Source organism: Podarcis liolepis (assembly GCF_965112155.1).
Source record: "Podarcis liolepis genome assembly, chromosome: 5".
NCBI classification, from domain to species: Eukaryota; Metazoa; Chordata; class Lepidosauria; order Squamata; family Lacertidae; genus Podarcis; species Podarcis liolepis.
The window spans coordinates 64,209,057-64,229,243 of NC_139556.1; the positions used below are offsets into that span (position 1 = coordinate 64,209,057).

At 44.0% G+C, this 20,187-nt stretch overlaps 1 protein-coding gene across 22 annotated transcripts in view; it reads right to left on the reverse strand.

Moving 5' to 3' along the window:
• The window catches only part of KIF1A (kinesin family member 1A), a 120,697-nt gene extending 104,692 nt beyond the window's left edge, over positions 1-16,005 (reverse strand). For 6 of the 22 annotated variants that reach the window (XM_083505620.1, XM_083505640.1, XM_083505638.1 and 3 more), the window contains exon 1: positions 15,376-16,004. The gene's annotated coding sequence lies outside the window, so the exon portion shown is untranslated. Of the gene's footprint in view, positions 1-15,375 lie in introns of all 22 variants that reach the window. The other 16 variants (XM_083505631.1, XM_083505628.1, XM_083505626.1 and 13 more) reach the window with 7 other exon arrangements.
• Positions 16,006-20,187: the final 4,182 nt, after the last annotated feature.

The following is a 20,187-nucleotide window of genomic DNA, read 5'->3' on the forward strand; positions in this document are numbered from 1 at the left end:
TGTGATTCAGATTCTATTCAGTTGAACCTCTGGTTACAAAGTTGGTTGGAAAGTGTTCTCGAAGCTACCCAGCATGAGTTTGACCAGACTGCAGGAGGACAGGAAGACTGGAGTGCCTGGAATAGGTGAGGCTGCAGGTCCCTTATTTTGGCTGCTGGTCCCTTATTTTCAAGGCTGCTGGTCCCTTATTTTCAAATCTGTAAGTTGACAGCTATGGAAAAGAGCACATCTGGCTGGGTAACTGGCACCCTGAATAGGAGTACAGTGGTACCTTGGGTTACATCTGCTTCAGGTTACAGACTATGCTAACCCAGAAATAGTACCTCGGGTTAAGAACTTTGCTTCAGGATGAGAACAGAAATTGCACAGCGGCAGCGCAGCGGCAGCAGGAGGCCCCATTAGCTAAAGTGGTGCTTAACGTTAAGAACAGTTTCAGGTTAAGAACGGACCTCCAGAATGAATTAAGTTCTTAACCCGAGGTACCACTGTACTTCACACTCCAGCATTTTCTTACCAATCCCACATGTCATTTATAAAGTAGTTTACTGGAGCTATGTTTGTGCGAGGTGTTCTGTTGTTAGGCTTAATGAGACAGTACTAGGAGTGCCTCTTGACTGATGTAATTCTTCTAGAGACTAAGGTGACAATTTCTTGGTCTCACAGGGAATTTCATCCAACTTAGCCAATGTGCACTACAGCGCATCACCCTCTCAGTTCCTGCCCATCGAACATGACAACCAAACCTTGAGCGTTGGGAGCAGTTTGTTCCCTCATTCGCCAAACCAAAAACAGTAAATAGATACCATAAAAGTTCACCCTCCCCCTGAAATTCAAAACACAGAAAACAAAACTAACAAAGAAGCAGAGATGTTAAAAGAATACCCATGAAGAAGCCATAGTAATTAGTAATTAGGATAATCACATGCATTTCTAATAGAGCTGTCTCATTGTGCAGTTCCCAACACGGCAAAGCTGTTACACTGCTAGAAAGGTTTTGGAGTGAGTGAAGCATTTTTGTCTGTGGTACAGGGCAGGCTTCTGAAATATAATCAACAGCCTGAATTTGCTGCCCTCTGGACTGCAGCCCCAAGATAGGATAGGTGGATATACGAGGTGCCTTCCCAAAACTTTCAGTTATTATTTTTAAAATGTAGTTTTCCAACCAACCAATGTTTACAAAAATGCATAAATCTGGTGAAAGAAAGTGCGCATAAAATGAATATATAATTGAAAATAACATACAAAAAATGCATTATATTAGGAGAAACTGCATACAGACCTGCATCCAAAATATGTTAATTAGAAGAAATTTGCACTAAAATGCTGAAGAATTTTCATGAGGTTATTTTTAAAAATACTCATATTGCTGCAGAAATGCAGAAAAGCAAATTTAAGAATGGAAGAATGAGAAACTGAGAAAACCAAAATTGAGAGATCCTTCCATCCCTACTCAGAAAAAAGCCCACAGTGGAGCTTATTTCCCATTAAGTGTGTTCAGGATTACAGTCAAACTCGCTCTAGCATATTAGACTACCTATATTTAGATTCTGATTCATTTTGCATTGAGTTGATAGCCCCACACACATAACATGCACCCTACATCAGGGATGGGGGAGCCTATGGCCCTCCAGATGTTGCTGGACTACAACTCCCATCATCCCTGACCTCTGAGCATGTGGCTGGGACTGATGGGAGTTGTAATCCAACAACAGCTGGAGGGCCACAGGTTCCCCATCTCTGCCATATGCATTTGGCCTGCTCACCACAGAAGTGCCACTATAATCCTATTTGAAACCATTCAGAGTAGGTGAATTTGACTGTCAAATATTCTGCCATTGAGTGAAGTAATATTATAATTAAGAATTTCCAGAAGACAAAAGTTGCAACAGTAAAGTTGCATAACACCAATGCACTGCTGGCATTTTGTGTCTCTATCTTAGAAAGAACTACAATGCATTTATGTCAGGCAGCAAAGAGTTGACTCCCATTTTGCCTTTGTTCTTCAAATGACACACATTTTACTCATTTACTTTAAATATTTATAAGCCTGCCTTCACGCAGCAAATTCTAGTTTCCTTGCTGGTTTGGAACTTCCTTAGTTTGTTGTACACATCCTGCTTCAGCAGTCATATATTCAAACAATCATATGCCGTCTGAGGGTTTTTTTAAAAAAAAGTGGGGAAGGCAATTTTTGTTTTTAAGCTGAAAACCAGCTTTAGGTGTGTGATGAGGGAGGCTGCTTGATGATGACACAGATGCACTCTTCACAGTCCCTTCTGCTTCATATGGGCGAAACATGTTGCTCCCGAACTCAGTCCTCAAGAGAAGATTGAACAACGTGTGGTGAGTGTGCTTTCTGGAGCACAACAGTGCCTAGAAATACAACTGGGAGGGTATTTCTTGACCTCAAGGGTACTTAGGAGATCACAATAATACCAAAGCAGACTCTAACAAAACCTAGACAATAGGAATAATGTTCATAGAACTGTTAATACGGGTGACTCAAAGAGCTGCCAAGTTGAACCCTGAAAGATAAATGAAATTTTGCAAACTAGCTCCAAGAGATGGTACTTTCACCACTTGCTGAAAAGCTTTAGAGAAGTAAATTCTATAATTTATTTTAACATGTTCCTCCATTTACAGTTCTGGCAACCTAATCAGATGGGCGGGGAATAAATAACAATGTTGTTGTTGTTGTTGTTGTTGTTGTTGTTGTTGTTGTTGTTGTTATCTTTCCTATTCTCAGTACTTCACCAACCTCGCTGCTGTCCTGAAATTCTGGGTCTTATATGGTGCAATTTCAACTCCCCGTTTTTGTCTTCCCTCTAGTCATCTTGATCAATAGTTATTCTCCTTTATATTCAAGGTATTCTTTTAAATATTTCACAAAATTTTGCTTTTCATAAACTTTGTTCATCTTTCAACTGTCTACAAATTTGCTTGCTTTTATTTATTTAATTTCATTTATGAATTAATCATGTCCCATAAAGCATGCCAAAGTGATTTAACAATAAAGACAGTGACAATAATGACATATATAATTTCAAGTCCAATACAGATGCAGACTAGGGTAAAAATCTCCACTTAAAAGGTTTGCTGAGAAAGGAAGGTCTTCAAAGGGCACTGAAAAGACAACAGAGGTCTCTGATATGTAATGAAAGGGAGTTCCAAAGACTAGGTACTGCCACATTGAAGGTCCAAGTTCCGCATGGTACACACCAGATCTCCTAATGACCTTCTGCTGCAGGATGCAGTGGTCAGATGGTTATAGAAGAGGTGAGATGATATTTTAGGTGTCCTGGCCCCAAGCTGTATAAGTACAACACTACCAGCCCCTTGAACTTTGCCCAGTAATTTGATGATGATATTCTGCCCTAGTGAGCAGTCAAGCAGCTACATTTTGTACTAGCTGCAGCTTCCAAACCAACCACAGGTCCAACGTTATATGGAGTGCATTGTGGTAATCCAATCTGGAGGTAAAAGTACTTTTTACCAGCTTCAGCTGTTTCTTGTCTGGCATAGCCTGATTGCTGTTATCCCTGAACAGCAATCAGGCTATGCCAGACAAGAAACAGCTGAAGCTGGTAAAAGGTACTTCTATCCACTGAGTTCACCTGGCCTCTAGACTACTAATATGCTCTTTCAGGGAGAATATGACTCCATTCAAAGTGGGCAACTGACCAATTATCTGGACTTGAGACCCACTCACCCACAGCACTTTCATCTTGTTGTGATTCAGACTCAGTTTGCTGGCCCTCAGCCAGCTCACCACCAAGTCCAGGCACTGGTCCAGGGTTTACATGGCCTATCTTGATTCTTATGTTACAGAGAAACAGATATGTGTATATCACCAGCATACTGATTATACTTTGCCCCAAATCTCTTGCCAACTGATCTCAACAGCTTCATGTAGATGTTAAATAGCATAGGGGATAAGATGGTACCCTATGGCACCCCACAACACAATGTACAGGGAGCAAAAAAACACCCAATGCTATTCTGCGAAACCAACCCCCCTGGAGACAGAATCAGAACCAATATAAAACATTGCCCTCAGAAGCCATCTCACCCAACCAGTTCAGATGGATACCATGGACCATGGTGTCAAAAGCCGCTGGGAGATTATTTAAGAATAACAGGGTTGCACTCCCCTTGTCCTTCTCCCATTAAAGGCCACCCATCAACCAAGGCCGGTTCAGTCCCATCAACCCAGAATGAAATGGGTCAAGATTATTATTTGAGTATTTGCAACTGTCCCACCATGACTCTCTTGATTACCTTCCCTCAAAGGTATTTGTGACAAACTCAAGGGTCCAGTATGAGGGGTTCCCCCCCCCGAAGTGATTGGATCACCATCTCTTTGAAGACAGCCAGGACCACTCTCTTCTGCTAGGATACATTGATTACACTCTGAAGCCACCTTACCATACCTGGTCAGCAGGCTTTAATAAGATAAGAGAGGCAAGAGAAACACATGGTTGGGTACATCATTGCAAGCAGTTTGTCCACATAATTAGGCCATATAAACTGAAACCTATGATTTCAAAGTAGATGTTGCACTGGATACCTCATGGGAGAATGCAGTAAATGTAGCATCAAGATAGCTATGGGGGTGAGCCACTTTGCTCTCAAAGTGCCTTGCAAACAAATCATAGTGGGCTTCCAAATGGTCTAAAACTCCATTCCCTGGAGCAGGTATTAAAAAGCTTCAGGCAATACAAAACAACCCCTCTGCTACACAGGTACTTGAAGATGTGATGGAGGCAAAGGGCAATCTTCACTGCCCTTACTGCTCCTCAATAGACACAAATCTTTGCAAAATGGCATATCTGGAACTGGACCCCATCAGTGATAAAGAGCCTTTTGTGCAAATAATCCTTTTGTTAATGCATTTCAAAATAGCACTTGCCTTTTCCTGCAACCATCTCACTTTGTTGACTCATTCAGATTATGAATCATTTTTACTCAGTGTTATATAGCTTATATCTTGCACCTTTAAAGACAGAGGAAGGACTTATACTTTAGTGCCACTTTGTACGTCATGGTTACCACCTATGCCTGAGGCGGCCTGGATTCATATCCCCACCATTGTCAGATCTTGGGGTCTCAAATTTCAGCAGTGCCCTGTACAATGCCAAAATTCAGTGCCCCTGTGCCTCTAGTAAAGGGAGATGGGAAAAGTTTCTCTCAATATTTTATTCTGTTGCTCTTAAATATTATCTACACATAGTACATTCCTGCACTCTGCTAGGATGGTTAAAAACAGCCCAAAAATTGCAGTAGCTTGCAAAGTCTAAAACAGACAGGTCAAGAGGCCGCTTCCTGCCTAATCAGCTACTTGAAACTGCTGATGCTAGCTACAGGTCAGAAGGTCGCTTCCTGCCCAGCCAGAAACTGCTGTTAACTAGAAAAACCACTAGCAAGAAGTTTCCTGTTTTACTTCTGCTTAGTAATGCAAGAAGAAAACCACTAACAAGATGTTTCCTGCTTTACTTCTGCTTTTAAGTAATGCAAGATAGGAAGAGATACGAAGGGAAAAGCTTAGCTAACAAAAGAAGACACGTGCACAAGGAGGTGGGAGGGAGTGCTGGCTTAGCAGAAAGACAGAAATGATTTAGCAAGCAATATTTGCTAGTCGATTGGGGAAGTACGGCGGGTATAAGAAAGACTGTTGAAGTGACTTGCTTTACAGCCAGAATATTTTTAGGAATTATCCAGTTGGCTGTCTCTGAGTACAGACCTTGACTCTGTGCTCAGATCTCTCAATAAACTCTTTTTCTCCAAAGAAGATTTCCTGGTACTTTTGTTCCCTCCGAGGTCCAAAGGGATGGCGTGGCTAATGGATCCCTAGGTAAATAAGGCTTCATCTCTCTGGGGGCTCGTCCGGGATCAGCCCCCTTCCCCAAATACGGACCGGAGGGCCAGGCTCAACCAAGGTGAACAGCTCCGATCGGCGTTCGCATTTCCGGTGCACACCCTGCCAGTTTGTAGGGGGAGATTGCCACACCGTCCTGGAGCAGAGACATCTGGTTGAGGGAGAATAAGAGGACAGAACGGCGCCGAGGGGACAGGTCCGCAGCGGAAAAGGTAAGCCCGAAGGAAAGGGCTAGGGGCCCGAGGGAAAGGGCTAGGGGCCCGAGGGGCCAGAGGTCTGATCAGCCTCACCTGGTAGTTGGCAGTAAGAATGCCACCAGGAAAGGAATTGGTAAAGGTTTGGGAAAGGGAATGGGGCAGAGGGAATTGAGTGTTTTGTTGGCATGTTGTGTGTCAGATACTCTAGTGGATGAATTGTTGAATGAGGGCTAAGGCTTAGTGTCCCCTTGGCCGAGCGATTGTAGGATTGTGCATTTTCTGACAAACTGTAGCATGTGGAGTGTGAAAGAATTTTGAAACCCAGTTAGGAGGAGAGTATCTGAAAAAATAGGATTTGGAGCAAGCCAATGTATTCCTCTGGAATGCTTTTTAAATAACTGGAAAACAGCCACGAAGAGTGATGATTTGGGGATTCAAATTGAAAAACGGAGACTCAAAACTTTATGTGAGGTGGACTTGCCAACCCAGGGAACTGTGTGGCTTTGATTTGCAATTAATCAACCCCCTGTGGCAAATCAACCCCCTGTGGCAAAATATATTAAATGTCCACCCAGACCAGATCCCCTATATCTCTACATGGAAGACCAATGTAAAAAAAAGAATCTACCATGGCTAAAGTCTTGCTGTGACAGCAACACACAGAACAGGATTTATACAGTGAAACCTCTGGTGTTAGAAGACCCAGAAGATGAGGAGGGGGAGTGATTAAGCCACCACCTTACACTCCACCAACAGCCCCTCCAACCCCCCCCCCGGCCAAGATCAAGAAGCACAGGGAGGTGCTGGTGTAGGGGGAGGAGGACCTGCGAAGGAAGATAGTGAGACGGAAAAAGAGGAAGATGAGGAAGATAACGAAGAGTTTAGGAAAACACTAGATGATATGAATCAAGGAAAGAAAATGTGGACAGAAAGACAGAAAAAGAGACTAAAGGAGTTTGTAAAGCCATTTGAGGAAAAAGTTGGATGTAAGCCCCTTGTTAGTTGAGACAGCAGAATACTGCACCCCTGAAAAGAGGAAGAGATAGCAACGTAAGTGGGGACAGGCGGCGAAGAGAGTTATGTCTCACAGACAGTATGAGAAAACCAGGAAGGATCAGGCAGCTGGAGAAATGCCCCTTCGGAGGGTTTATGATCCACCAGCCCCTGTCCCAGCTGGACAAGCGAAGGCACCACAGACAGCATATACCCTTTTTCAAGTGCAGATGTTTGTAATTGAAGAAATCAGAACCCCTCTTTTGAGGAGAATCCAGCAAAGATTGTAAAATTGTTTGAAGGGATTTTTTTAAAAACCTATAATCCCACTTATGATGATGAACAATATCCCCTGGACTCACTACTAACTACAGAAGCATTGCTTGGCCCCTGCATGAGTCAACTAGGGGAATAGAGAAGGATCCTTTTATATGGGGCAGGGAACAGCAGCAGGCTTTTCAGGATCTCAAAGTGACAAGCCCCAGTGCTTAGCATCCAAACCCCAAGAAGCCTTTTACCCTGTTCACAGATGAAGACCAGGGGGGTTAGCCAAGGGAGTCTCATGCCAGAAACTGAAAAATTGGCAGCAACCTGTCGCATACTTGTCAGAGAAGCTAACCCCAACAGAACAGAGATTGCCCCCCCCTGTATGAGAGTGATTGTGGCAGTGGCCACTCTACTCACAAAGGCAGATAAATTCACGTTTGGACAGGACACTGGCTGTGTGACTCCAAGAGAAAGTGCCAGATGCTGTTATTACATTCACGCCTGAAGTTTCAGGTTGCCACAGCCCTTAACCTAGCTACCTTATTACAGGTAGGAGAAGGTGAACAAGGGAGCTGCCCACTCAGTCTTGCCTGGGCCTGTAACAAAACCCACAAACCAAGTGGTTAATATAATTAGAGCCACAGGTAAATCACAAAAGGCCCCGTTTTTGCAGTCTGTTACCTGCTGCCTAGACAAATTTTTGTATATACCAGAGTGTCCCATTCCTTATTGGGCCGAGACTTGTTAACAAAATTACAAGCCCAGATTTCCTTCCAACCAATGGGGGAAGTAATGATGACAACTGGACCAGCAGGAGAGTTTTCTTTAGAAATGCCCCTGTGAGACCATTGATGCTTGATGATGGTAAAAGAAGAGGAGGGAATCCTCCCTGTTAGCCTGCTTCATGATGTTGACCCTGGACTATGGGCGGAGGATAAAGAAAACCAATACCCCATCCCACGACAGGCAGCTGAAAGAGTGTGGGTGCATTTGAAGCGATTGCTTCAACATGGAATCTTGAAACAATGCCAATCACAGTGAAACACCCCACTGTTGCCAGTGAAGAAGGAAGATGGTGGGTACTGCATATAGGCCCCAAAGTTCTGGAAAATAGGAAAGGAAGAACAGGACTTTGAAAAACCATTGACCCAAGAAACAGGGTCTAATTGGGTGTTCATGTTGCCCTTGGCTTTGCTTAGAGTTTGTAGCCTCCCATTGAAACGTATTCACTTGTCACCCTTTTGAAGTGATGTTTGGGAGACCGGTTCCTTATGTGTGCATGCTTTCACCTATCCCTGCTCAAGATGTGGAATTGAACAATTATGTACAGTCTCTCTCTCGAGATTCTCTCTCTCAACCCAGGCCCGAACTCCTTGCGTGACCAGTTTGAGCCAAGTGACGAGGTGTGGATAAGACTGGTCCCAGGCACCACTGCAACCGTGCTGGAAAGGCCCATCTGCTCTCCACACCCACAGCTGTGAAGATAGCTGGCACCACCCCTGGGTCCACCACATTCAAGGAGGAAAGCTGCTTCAGATTGGACTGTGTCTCAGCATCCTGAAGATCCCCTCCAGTGACGACTGCCTTGCTGATATCACTCCAGAGGCTGATATCTCTACGCACGGTGAAGAATTGGATGGGAGGGGCGCCCACAGGCAGCGCCCCCAACGTAGACATTTGTTCTCCAGCCAATTTAGAGGCACCACCAGGACTTTTGATATTGGTACCAGAACTCACTCCAGATGACGTGGAACCACGTTACACCCTTGATGAACAGCAGTGGACCAGCCAAGAAGGAACAACGCTCCAGGAAGGACCAGACAGCCGTGTTTTTGTACCCCAACATCTGGCCAGCACAATTGTAAAGAATTACCACGAGTCCACCCATTTGGGAGGCCCAGCTGCTAAAGCACATCTTGGGAGAATATTCTACCTCAACTAACTGCTGCTATATCCCAAAATGTGCCCTGTGCGCCAACCAAGAGACTGAGAACTATCACCCTTTGAACTTCTATATGGCAGGCCAACCCCTTTCGTCCGAGACATCCCCGCCGGTTTGGGGCAGATGGGAGATCACATCACCCAAGAACAAGTGCAATCCCTGTGTTTGTTGTGTGTGTTTGCTTTCTTTCCAGGTATTCCCTCGAGCGTACACCTGCAGTCCCTGGCAGTCTCGCTGAGCCGGTTCACCAGTTCCTCTGAGTGACAGCGTCTGGCGACCCCCTCATCCCCAACTGCAGTGAAAGTAGTCGAGGTGATCCCCTGGGTACATCACACGCATCTGAAGAAAGGTGTCTGGACTTGCAAAAGAAATCCTGCTGACCCTCTGAAGTTGATCATCACCTTGTGTCTGACGCTACCAGGAAAAAGCGTTGGGCCACGGGCAACGCGATCCTGCGACTAATCATCACAAGGACAGTTACAAAGACTTTCTCTTTTCTCTCTTATTTTCTTTATTGACTTGCTCTATGTCTTATTGCCCTGACCCTACCGAACCATACCGCCCTTATTGGCCTGCTGACCTCTGCTACGACTGGTTCGTCTTGCCGGTGGTAAGAGATGGCGTGCTCCTTGGCTATTGGAAACTGGGGTCTGATGAGATTACCGTATTAAGACACCCCACTACCCCGTTGTGGCTCCTCTCCCACACCACTGACCAGCACGCGTGGACAGTGCTCTTACGGGAAGCTGCAGAGACGTTCGAAATCTATCTAGTTCTGTACTGCTCTTGCTGTTGTGAGAGGGTAGTCAACTGTTATCTGGAAGGTAGAGCACTGTACCAACCTCATTTGATAGAACAGGTCCTACTCTTAACCCAGGTCATAGATGGGACAGAACCTATCTTAATGCAAGTATTGCAGGGGTGGGAGCCTTAGCCAGATGTGCAGTGAAATTGCTCAACAAGTGCCAGTAAGAATTGCCACCCCAGGATTTCAGCTTCCATATGCTCTGATCACTAGGGAGGCAGCACGAGAGTTCAATCCACCCAACAGGGTTAATAGAAAAATTGACCCACATAGTGGGAGCATCAGCTCACCGGTGGGCTCTCATCCTTGAGGCTCAACAGGTAGTCGGGCACAAATATCAGTGGGCTCTTCAACAATGAGCACACCCCCTGAATATTGGTGGGAGGAACCATGGAGATATTGGGTTTGGTGGGTAGGAGTGATATGTACCGCCCTTGTCATATGGATGCTCTCGTATTTCTGTTGGCATGAACGGTATCGTATTTGTGGGAAGAATAGGCCCAATAATGCTTCTATTGCTTCTTTGCTTCTGTATACCCTGCTTAATGCAATGCCTGCAACATATGATGGGAAAGATGATGTCTCGCATGATGGGACCTCGAGTGATTGCTGTAATGAGAGAATATAGACCCCTACCCCAGAACGAATCTAAGTAATAGATTGTTCAAAAGAAGAGGACGGAGTAAAGGGAGATGGGAAAAGTTTCTCTCAATATTTTATTCTGTTGCTCTTAAATATTATCTACACATAGTACATTCCTGCACTCTGCTAGGATGGTTAAAAACAGCCCAAAAATTGCAGTAGCTTGCAAAGTCTAAAACAGACAGGTCAAGAGGCCGCTTCCTGCCTAATCAGCTACTTGAAACTGCTGATGCTAGCTACAGGTCAGAAGGTCGCTTCCTGCCCAGCCAGAAACTGCTGTTAACTAGAAAAACCACTAGCAAGAAGTTTCCTGTTTTACTTCTGCTTAGTAATGCAAGAAGAAAACCACTAACAAGATGTTTCCTGCTTTACTTCTGCTTTTAAGTAATGCAAGATAGGAAGAGATACGAAGGGAAAAGCTTAGCTAACAAAAGAAGACACGTGCACAAGGAGGTGGGAGGGAGTGCTGGCTTAGCAGAAAGACAGAAATGATTTAGCAAGCAATATTTGCTAGTCGATTGGGGAAGTACGGCGGGTATAAGAAAGACTGTTGAAGTGACTTGCTTTACAGCCAGAATATTTTTAGGAATTATCCAGTTGGCTGTCTCTGAGTACAGACCTTGACTCTGTGCTCAGATCTCTCAATAAACTCTTTTTCTCCAAAGAAGATTTCCTGGTACTTTTGTTCCCTCCGAGGTCCAAAGGGATGGCGTGGCTAATGGATCCCTAGGTAAATAAGGCTTCACTAGCACTCTGTTCTAAATCATAGTTGTAGAGCCCCCAACAGCACCCCTGAGGCTCTGTGCCCAGTGCAAGTGATCCGGTCGTGTCCCCTTAAATCTGCCTCTGTCCCCACTCAACCACAAAACCTACTGGGTGACCCTGGGCCAGTCAGCATCTCTCCAGTGGTGAACTTTGGGCTTTAAAATTTCAGGGGCACCTTGTGCAACGCCGAAATTCAGCGTGCCCCTGCCTCTGGCTTTCCATTGTTCGTCATTGTTGAAGTGCCCCTTGTGGAGCCCTCCCAGTGCAGGCGAACCAGTCAGGCTACCCTAAATCCGCCTCTGATCTCTCAATCTAATATACCTCACAGGTTGCTAAATAAAGTCTAGAGTGAACAATGCATACTGCCCTGGACACTTTTGAGAAAGAATCGGATAATAATACATAATTGTGGTGTGTGTTTTTTAGGGCTAGGGAAAAACTCTCCCACTGGACCCTTGCTGCTAATGGGATAATGCAAGCATGGGTCATTCTTCTAAGAGAGTATAAGGCAGCATTTTACATTCTTACTGATGTTTGCACTTTGTTCTGTTTTCATCTTTAAAGTAGCCTTTTGATTATTTTTATCTATTTTCTGTATTTCACTAGATTTAGATGCCTCTTGATTGTAATAAAACCTCAAAGCAGATTACAAAATATAATAAAGCAATAGAGTTATCAGTTTAAAAAACAGTTAAAAACAACTCTTTAAAACATTCAAACAATAATTAAATTCACTAATAAGCTAAAAGAAAAAACACATGTCAACATTCTACAAATAGAGGAAATCAATGTGAGCTGAAGAGTTTGCATGGAAGAGACAAAGGAAGATAATTTGTGGGAAATAGAGCCAAGAGCTCACAAGACGATAAAGGGTAACTATATAATAACAGTTGTGAAAATATGAACTGCAAATGCAGTGATCCATACAGCCCCTCACCCTTTGTCAGAATGAAGTTGGCTAAGAATTGAATATTCCGTAGTATCTTAGCTTTTACTCTGCCCTCCCACCATGTTGTCAGTGACCTTAGTCCTCCCCCACGAGCTATGAAATGGTAAATGGTAAACTATTCAGAGGATGTAGAAGACTGGGCCTGGCCTAGCTAGGGTTGCAAGGAGATATATCAAAAGAAACCCATAGCAAATCATAATGGCAAGTCACAGGAGTCACACTGTGACCAAAGCCAACTAAAGCTGAGCCAAAAGAAATGCTCTGAACTTCTGATTATTAAAAACTTCTGTGCCCCGGTTTGCAATGGCAGATGTAGAAGACAGGCCATAACCTTGTCAAAAGGCCAGTGTGGATGAACATGTGTTTGCATCATCCAGAAAACAAAAAAGCATGTGACCTGCTCCCTATTCTTTCACTGGAAGCTAAAAAAAGGCAGAAGTAAAAAAAGGGGGGGGGGTAAATGGTGATTATCTAGTTTTGGAAATTTTGGAGCGTAATCCAGGTCATATGTCAGCACTTCCTCTTCAGTGGTGCTGCAGGGCAGGACTTCAGGTACTCAGCAGAATGAACAGGAGGGCCCCCAAATGCAGCAGGCCTGGCTTACAACATTTTTGAGTACTGTAATGCAGAAGATTATCTAAAGAGGGCACCCCACCCACAAGACTATGAAGCCCAGAGCCCAAAATTATCTAATTGAACCACAGGTCCTGTTCCCTCCTTATATGAACTATTTCATGAGGCTTACAACCCTAAAACAGCTGCTTCATCTCTTATTAATAGTGGCAAAACCTGGTTGTTGTTCTGTGCCCTAAAGGAACGAGCGTTGCAGCAAATTCATATTCCTTGAGGTGCTGTTTGCAACTGCCTGCCTTGAGGACTCATGACATGCACAGATTCCTTCCACTTCTATTTCCAACTCTGAATTTATACTGCTGAAGTACAAAGGGTTCCTTTTCCTTAGCATACTTCATAGAGGACATGCTTTAGGCTGGGGATGGGGGAAGAGATGTCTCTTGCTCAAAGCCCTTGGCACAATAGCATAAGTCATTATATTCAGCCATGTTGTCAGCAGTCATGTTGCTCCTAAGATGGCCTCGGTTGACTTCCAAGCAGGCCACACTAATAGCAGGGCCCCCTCCCTGCTTATAGTCATCACCTCTGCCATGTATCTAATGCCCGCAGGCCCTTTTGTCTTTTCAAGATCATTCAGGAAGATGCACCGTTTCTATCTGACACCCAAAAGCATTATGGTTTTACTCTGCCTGGGATTATAAGAGAACTAGTAAAGGACCTTGTGGTGCTCAAGGCAGGTGCTAGATTTAAGCATGGAGTCGGTGTCCATTTTTCACACCCTCTCCTTTACCCAAACAAACCCCCATCCAGGACATATTTAAGACCAGGGGATGCTATAGTACAAGCCTATCCAGTGATACTACAGCAGTGTGGGCTCTAAACCCTATAAAATGGCTGACACCCAGATAGATTCTCCACCCACATCAGAGCAGTCCTATATATACACACACACACACACACACACACACACACACACACACACCTAAAGTATTGCCCCTAGCTAACAGCTTCTTTCCCCTCAAATGCGACAGATGACAATGTACCCACCTTTGTTTTGCTGCAGCCAACATTGTTCCATCTTCATCAAACAGGACTGTATTTTTATAAAGATATATGCCATGCCACAGGTTTCCAAGGTTCTCCACACACCCACACAGAAATTGGGAGCCATAGCATGTGCAGGAAATGGAGACTGGAATGTTATTGCTACTGCTACAACAGACATAGTTCCTTCTCACCCTCCCGCCCTTGTCTCTCATATGTGCTTTCATTAAAAGGATGCAGGGTTTGGTTCAAATCAAATAAGTGTGAATTATGGGGTGCTCAAAACATAGGTTATGCGGGCTGGCTGGCAAGCCCTCGCCCAGTCCCCATGACTCTGCATTCTTTCCATGGTCCCTGTGTCACAGCCATTGGCGCAGGGGCAGATGGGGTGGGGTGGGGTGGTGTTTATTAGCAATGCATTTCTGTTGCCTAGCTGGACATTTTTCAGAAGCTTGCAGATTGGTTTGAAAGACAATAAGAGGGTCTTTCTTCTTTCTCACAGAGCAACACAGACTGATCAAGGGGAAAAGGCGTCTGCCCTCTCTATGATGGATTCGGAAAAATAAGCAAGTGGAGAAAGCACAGGAAACTAGTCAGGCATCACAATAAAAACTGTGCCTGGTGGGTGTTTTTGTCTTTTGAGTCTGAGCAAATGGGTTATAATTGCAATCTAAACTGAATTTTATTGGAAACATCACATTTCCTTTTACAAAGGAGGGTTCCTGTCTCCTTTCATTCCTAACATCATTTTCCAGTCTGACTGTTCTCTTACCTGCTACCATTACTGGCCATAACACCCCCTCATACTTCTCTCTCTCTCTCTCTCTCTCTCTCTCACACACACACACACACACACACACACACACAAAGAGCGCTTTCCAATGGAAAGAAAAATAGAGAACAGAACCTGTGTTGTCACTTAAATCTTGCTCTTTCCTTAATAGCCTCACACATCCAAGGGACAGAAACAGTGGCCCGATGGTGGGGCCCATGATTGGACACACGCTGAGCGCCAGACACACACCCGTGATTGTTCCCCCAGAGAATTCAAAGCAGCATCGGCTGGAAACTGGTGTCCATTGTCCTTTCTTGAAACCCAGCCAGCCGCAAGGGAGGGGGAGAGATGCGCAACTACCAGCTGCATTCAAAGCAGAATGAATAGGACCTGCGAGAGGACCTGCAAGGGCTCCCGAGGCCTCTCTCCCGCGGATACGGGCCGCTAGAGGGCCAGTACTGCAAAAGGCGAGGCAGCTCCAAGGGCGAGAGAGGAGGAGGAGGGGCGGGGGTACCAAGAGAAAAGGCGATGGAAGGCTGCGGGCTTACCTTTTGCGGGCTCAGAGGCTCCGTGCGGTCCGCCCTCGGTTGGGAAATGCCGGCGCTGGCATTGGCGAGGCTCCGGGATGCGGCCCCTGCCTGCGCGCCCGCTTGCCCGATGGAACGAGATGCGAAGAGACGCGCCTGGCCGCCTCCCCGGGCTTGTGGTGCTGATGCTGCGCTCTCTGGGGATGCTCGATTCCTGCAGGTTCACTGCGCGCCCCGCCCCTCGGCCCTGTCAGCGCGCTGATTGGCTGGCAGAGCAGAGGAGCCTGTCGACCGCAGCCGCCAGAAGGGCGGGGCTGGCACTCGGCTTCTGCCGCTGTTGATGCTGTTGATGCTGCCTCTCCGGAGGGAGGGAGGGAGCGAGGCGCGCCTGCTCTGGGTGCTCCAGAGGCCGCCGACCCGCTCACTGCGGAACTGCGATGCGTGGCCCCGGGGGGAAAGTCGGCAGAGGCAGCCGTCTTCGCCCTGGGCAGAGCACAAGCGCCTCCCCGCCCACTCCGGGTATGACTCCTCAGAGCAGCGAGCGAAAATGGAGACGGCAGGCATCCGTGCCAACCGCATCCATGCACTTGCTCTATCGCAGGAGATCTGACTCATCATCCCCAGCCTGCGCATCCACACAGGGCCAGACCAACGCGCTTTTGGTGCTCGAAAATTGCATTCCTCGCTGCCCCGCTGCACACACGCTAGCAAGGAAACGAAATCAGTGTTATGACAAAAACAAGCGAAGAGCGCCAGCCATATATATATATATTATATATATATATAATCGGCGTTTTTGGTCTTCATTGCTGCAAAGTGATCACATGTGAATATAGCAGGTGTGTAGCAGAATCAAGTAAACAGCTGATCTCCTGCCACATTTGTGTGCTCAAATCTTTTTGCAGAGTTCACATTTCGGGATTGTATGGAATTAATATTGTATGCATTGGTGGCATCAGCCACAATACGTTGATAACCTTTCAATTTTTCATATGATGATTCTGCAATGCCTCTGGTCTTCTTGGGATATATTTCATCTAGCCTTGACCAATTTGGTATTAGGAACCAAATCATCATTGCAGTAGCAGCATAACGACGACGACAACAACAACGACCTACCCTTCAACCCCAAGGTTCTCAGGGCAGTTCACAACATTTCAGTAAAATACAAAATATCCAGCATTTTCTAAAAGGGAAAGGTTGGACCATCCATTAATCAAGCTCCTTAAAAGGAAGGAATTCAACAGTGAGCCTTCTATAAAATACACAGATGATTGTCATCTAGTGACAAAGCAGAAGCAGGTGTTTCCCACAGTAGCACTAACCCTCTGGAACCCTTGCCCCTGTAAGCCAAGAGGGGTCAACTGTGGCATGTTTTAGAACTTCTTTTTAAAAATTGCTTGCATTTCCTGGCTTGATTTTTATATTGTACTGCTTAGTATTTTGTCTCCAGATTTTTATTCTGATATTGAAAGTACGTGTTTTGTTTTATTGGAATTTTCACTTAATGATTTTAGGTTGTCATTTTGTTAAATCACAGATTGGAGGTTTTTATGTATTAAATGAACTATATACGTTGATGAAATAAATATTCCATTGACTGCTTTAATATATGGGTTTTTTAGTTTTGCTATATTGGTATTGGTTTCAGCCGTAGTGTGTACAGTGGTACCTCAGGTTAAGTACTTAATTCATTCCGGAGGTCCGTACTTAACCTGAAACTGTTCTTAACCTGAAGCACCACTTTAGCTAATGGGGCCTCCTGCTGCTGCCGCGCCGCCGGAGCACAATTTCTGTTCTCAACCTGAAGCAAAGTTCTTAACCTGAAGCACTATTTCTGGGTTAGTGGAGTATGTAACCTGAAGCGTTTGTAACCTGAAGCGTATGTAACCTGAGATACCACTGTACATGCATTTTTTAATTGTAAACTGCTTTGTAAATTAAATTTGGCAAATACTGCATATGAATAAACAATACTGTATTCTGTGGATAATTGTTTACATTTTTGTTTTACTGTATTTTATGGACCTTGGGTTTTTAGTTCTGTTTTGTAATTTGCCCAGGGCTCTCATAAGCAAAGCAGGGTGTTACCCAAGAACAACCCCCATACCAGTGTTAATCTTGGCCACGAGCCCAAACAAGATCTCTTAGCACTTTGGATAGAGTTCATAGATTAATTAGGTAAATTAAATCAGCTAATGTTTATAGTTGAATAAACAGTGGGGGGCAATTTTAATTAGTGATCACTTATTTTGTTTGGTGTTACTACAAGTTAAGCAGTGTTGTGAGCTAAACCGTTTATCTTTTGTAGGGTTATTTTGTTTCTGTAATACTTTTTTTTAAAGTTGGCCCTTGCTTTAAACTGTATCTGAAAGCTGTTTATTTCTGTTTGGTTCAAAAATATTAGCAATAACTTTCAAAATAAATAATCCACTTGATACAGGAAAAATGTATTTAATAAATGACTTATTTTTTCTAATTTCAGGAAAATAGCATCCTATGCCCATCCCAGCATCAATTATTGTGCGCATCCAATAACACCTGTTACTTTTTGTCCCAAACTCTTCATCACATCTAATTACTTAATTTTCCACTTTGCTTGCTTACTCTACCATTTCTGAATCTCAGACATTTCCCCAGTATTCTAAAAGTGAGGACTATATTGGTCCATATTGAAGCTTTTTGTTTGCTTGTTTTATCTCTGTCATCTAAAAAGTGTATCCACTTCTTGTCTTTGCTGCAGACCTAACTGCTTACGATGTGTGTATCTCCCTCAGCTGAAGCATGTATGTCACTATTTACAGCAAGGGCATATGAGGTTGGGCTTTGCATCTTTTTAGCTTTATCTCCAATTTTACTCAGGCTGGCATTTGCTAGTTAGAACACTGACCTTCCTGCCAGATGGAAATATTCATTTATACCAATAAGAAAAGAAGCTTACATCCAAGTTTCCTAGCTAGCAGATGTTGAAAACAGCATACGGGTCATCCCTTGGTCACACACTCTTCTCATATATTCTTTTTGAATGAAGTTACCACATTTCAAAAGCAAACTACAAGGAGAAATTCTATACCTTATCTTGCTTTCTTGTGATATACAAAAAATTTTTTTACTATCATTATCGGTCCCATTAAAGGTACTGTGACCATGTAGATTTTGAAGTTTTTCCTTATGGCTGCCTTTTAAAAAAATAAAATAAAAATAAATATTATTGTTGTTTAAATTTATTATCTGCCCTTCATCCTAAGGTCCTAGGGCGAGTTACAACAATTAAAACACGTTAAAAGCAGTTAAAACAACTTATAACTAAATTAAAAGCCACTAATTTTTGCTTAAAAATAAATAAAAAAGCAGTAAGAATTAAATACTCCCAGAAGTTATATGTTTCTGAATATCAGTTGCTGGAAACCACAGAAAGGGAGAGTGTTGTTGTGCCCAGGCACTGCTTGCAGGCTTCCTATAGACATTTGGTTGACCACTGTGAAGGAAGAAAGCTGGACTACACATATATGCTAGGGCCAGCTTTTTCTGGTATAGCCTGAGATTTCATTGCTTCTATAGCCTCATGCATTTATCCTCAAAAAAATGAGCCAACCAAAATGGTTCCTCTGGAAAGAAAAAATACAATTGATCTTTTTCTGAGGAAGCAGCTGAGTGAAGTCATCTGATAAGTGTATCTGTCAGGAAAAAGACTTCAGGGACATGGGGAAACCTGACTGACTTCACAGGAGAAAGCACATTTGTATCCTCTCATCACTAAAACATATCTCAAAACCTTTTATTTGTCAGTGGTGGCAGATTTAACATTTAGTTATGAGTTAATGAGTGGTGAGCTATTCAATTGGATGATGTGCATTGTCTGACTTTTCTGTCCTCTAAGCCTTCCATGACGTACATGCATTTATGAATCCACCCTAAATAATAAGTCTGCAGGCTCAGAGAAACTTGGGTTTAAAAAAGTATGGTCAGTCTCCAGTCAAGATACTCAGATAAGGATTTTATCTGATAACCCTTCCTGCCCAGAGCTTAACACTCAGGATCACTGCAGCACACTAGCCTTTTGAGAAGAAGCATTTGTGGATTCCCTTTTGTGTTCAGGGCTGCTCAGGTTTGCATCATGCACCTTCTGCCTTTATTACACCCCCATCCCCTTATCTGGAAGAAGATTGTTTCCCTGCAGTTCACTAAATCCCAGCTGGAGCATTTCCTGTTTGACTCAAGCCCTGCTGGAATATATCCACTCCATTGCTCTGTTGTTATCTAATGCCTGTTTGGCAGGGTTGCAGAACTGCTGTTATGATGGCATGAAGGAGAGAAAAGGAAATTAATGTTTGTACTAAATTGGGTAGGATATTGGAGGTGTCTGCTTTCGAGAATTCATTACCAACATTTAGGATAACTGCTTACACAAGAGCACCTTGGTTACAGCAGGACTCATCTCCATATTACAGTAAAACATTTGTCCCAGGACCCAGAAGCCACAGAGACAGCAATGGCTCATATAATCAGGCAGCCATGGTGCATGGAAGCAAGCCATCCCTTATTACCAGCAGTAGGACATAACTTTAACATTAATAAAGACCCTGGTGGAGCCATCCAAGCAATTTTTCCAGAATTTTCTATTCAGAAATGGATGGCTTATGCAGGGTTAAGGGATAAGGGCATTGTCAAATAAGGGGCACAGTTGCTCCATAATCAGCTGATTCCATAAACAAGCATTTTTAAAGTTGGAAGATACCTTGGAGGTCATAGAGTCTACCCTCCTGCTCAGTTGCAGGAATTTTGCAACTACAAGATCCCTGAGAGGTAAACATGCAACCTCTGCTTAAGTAT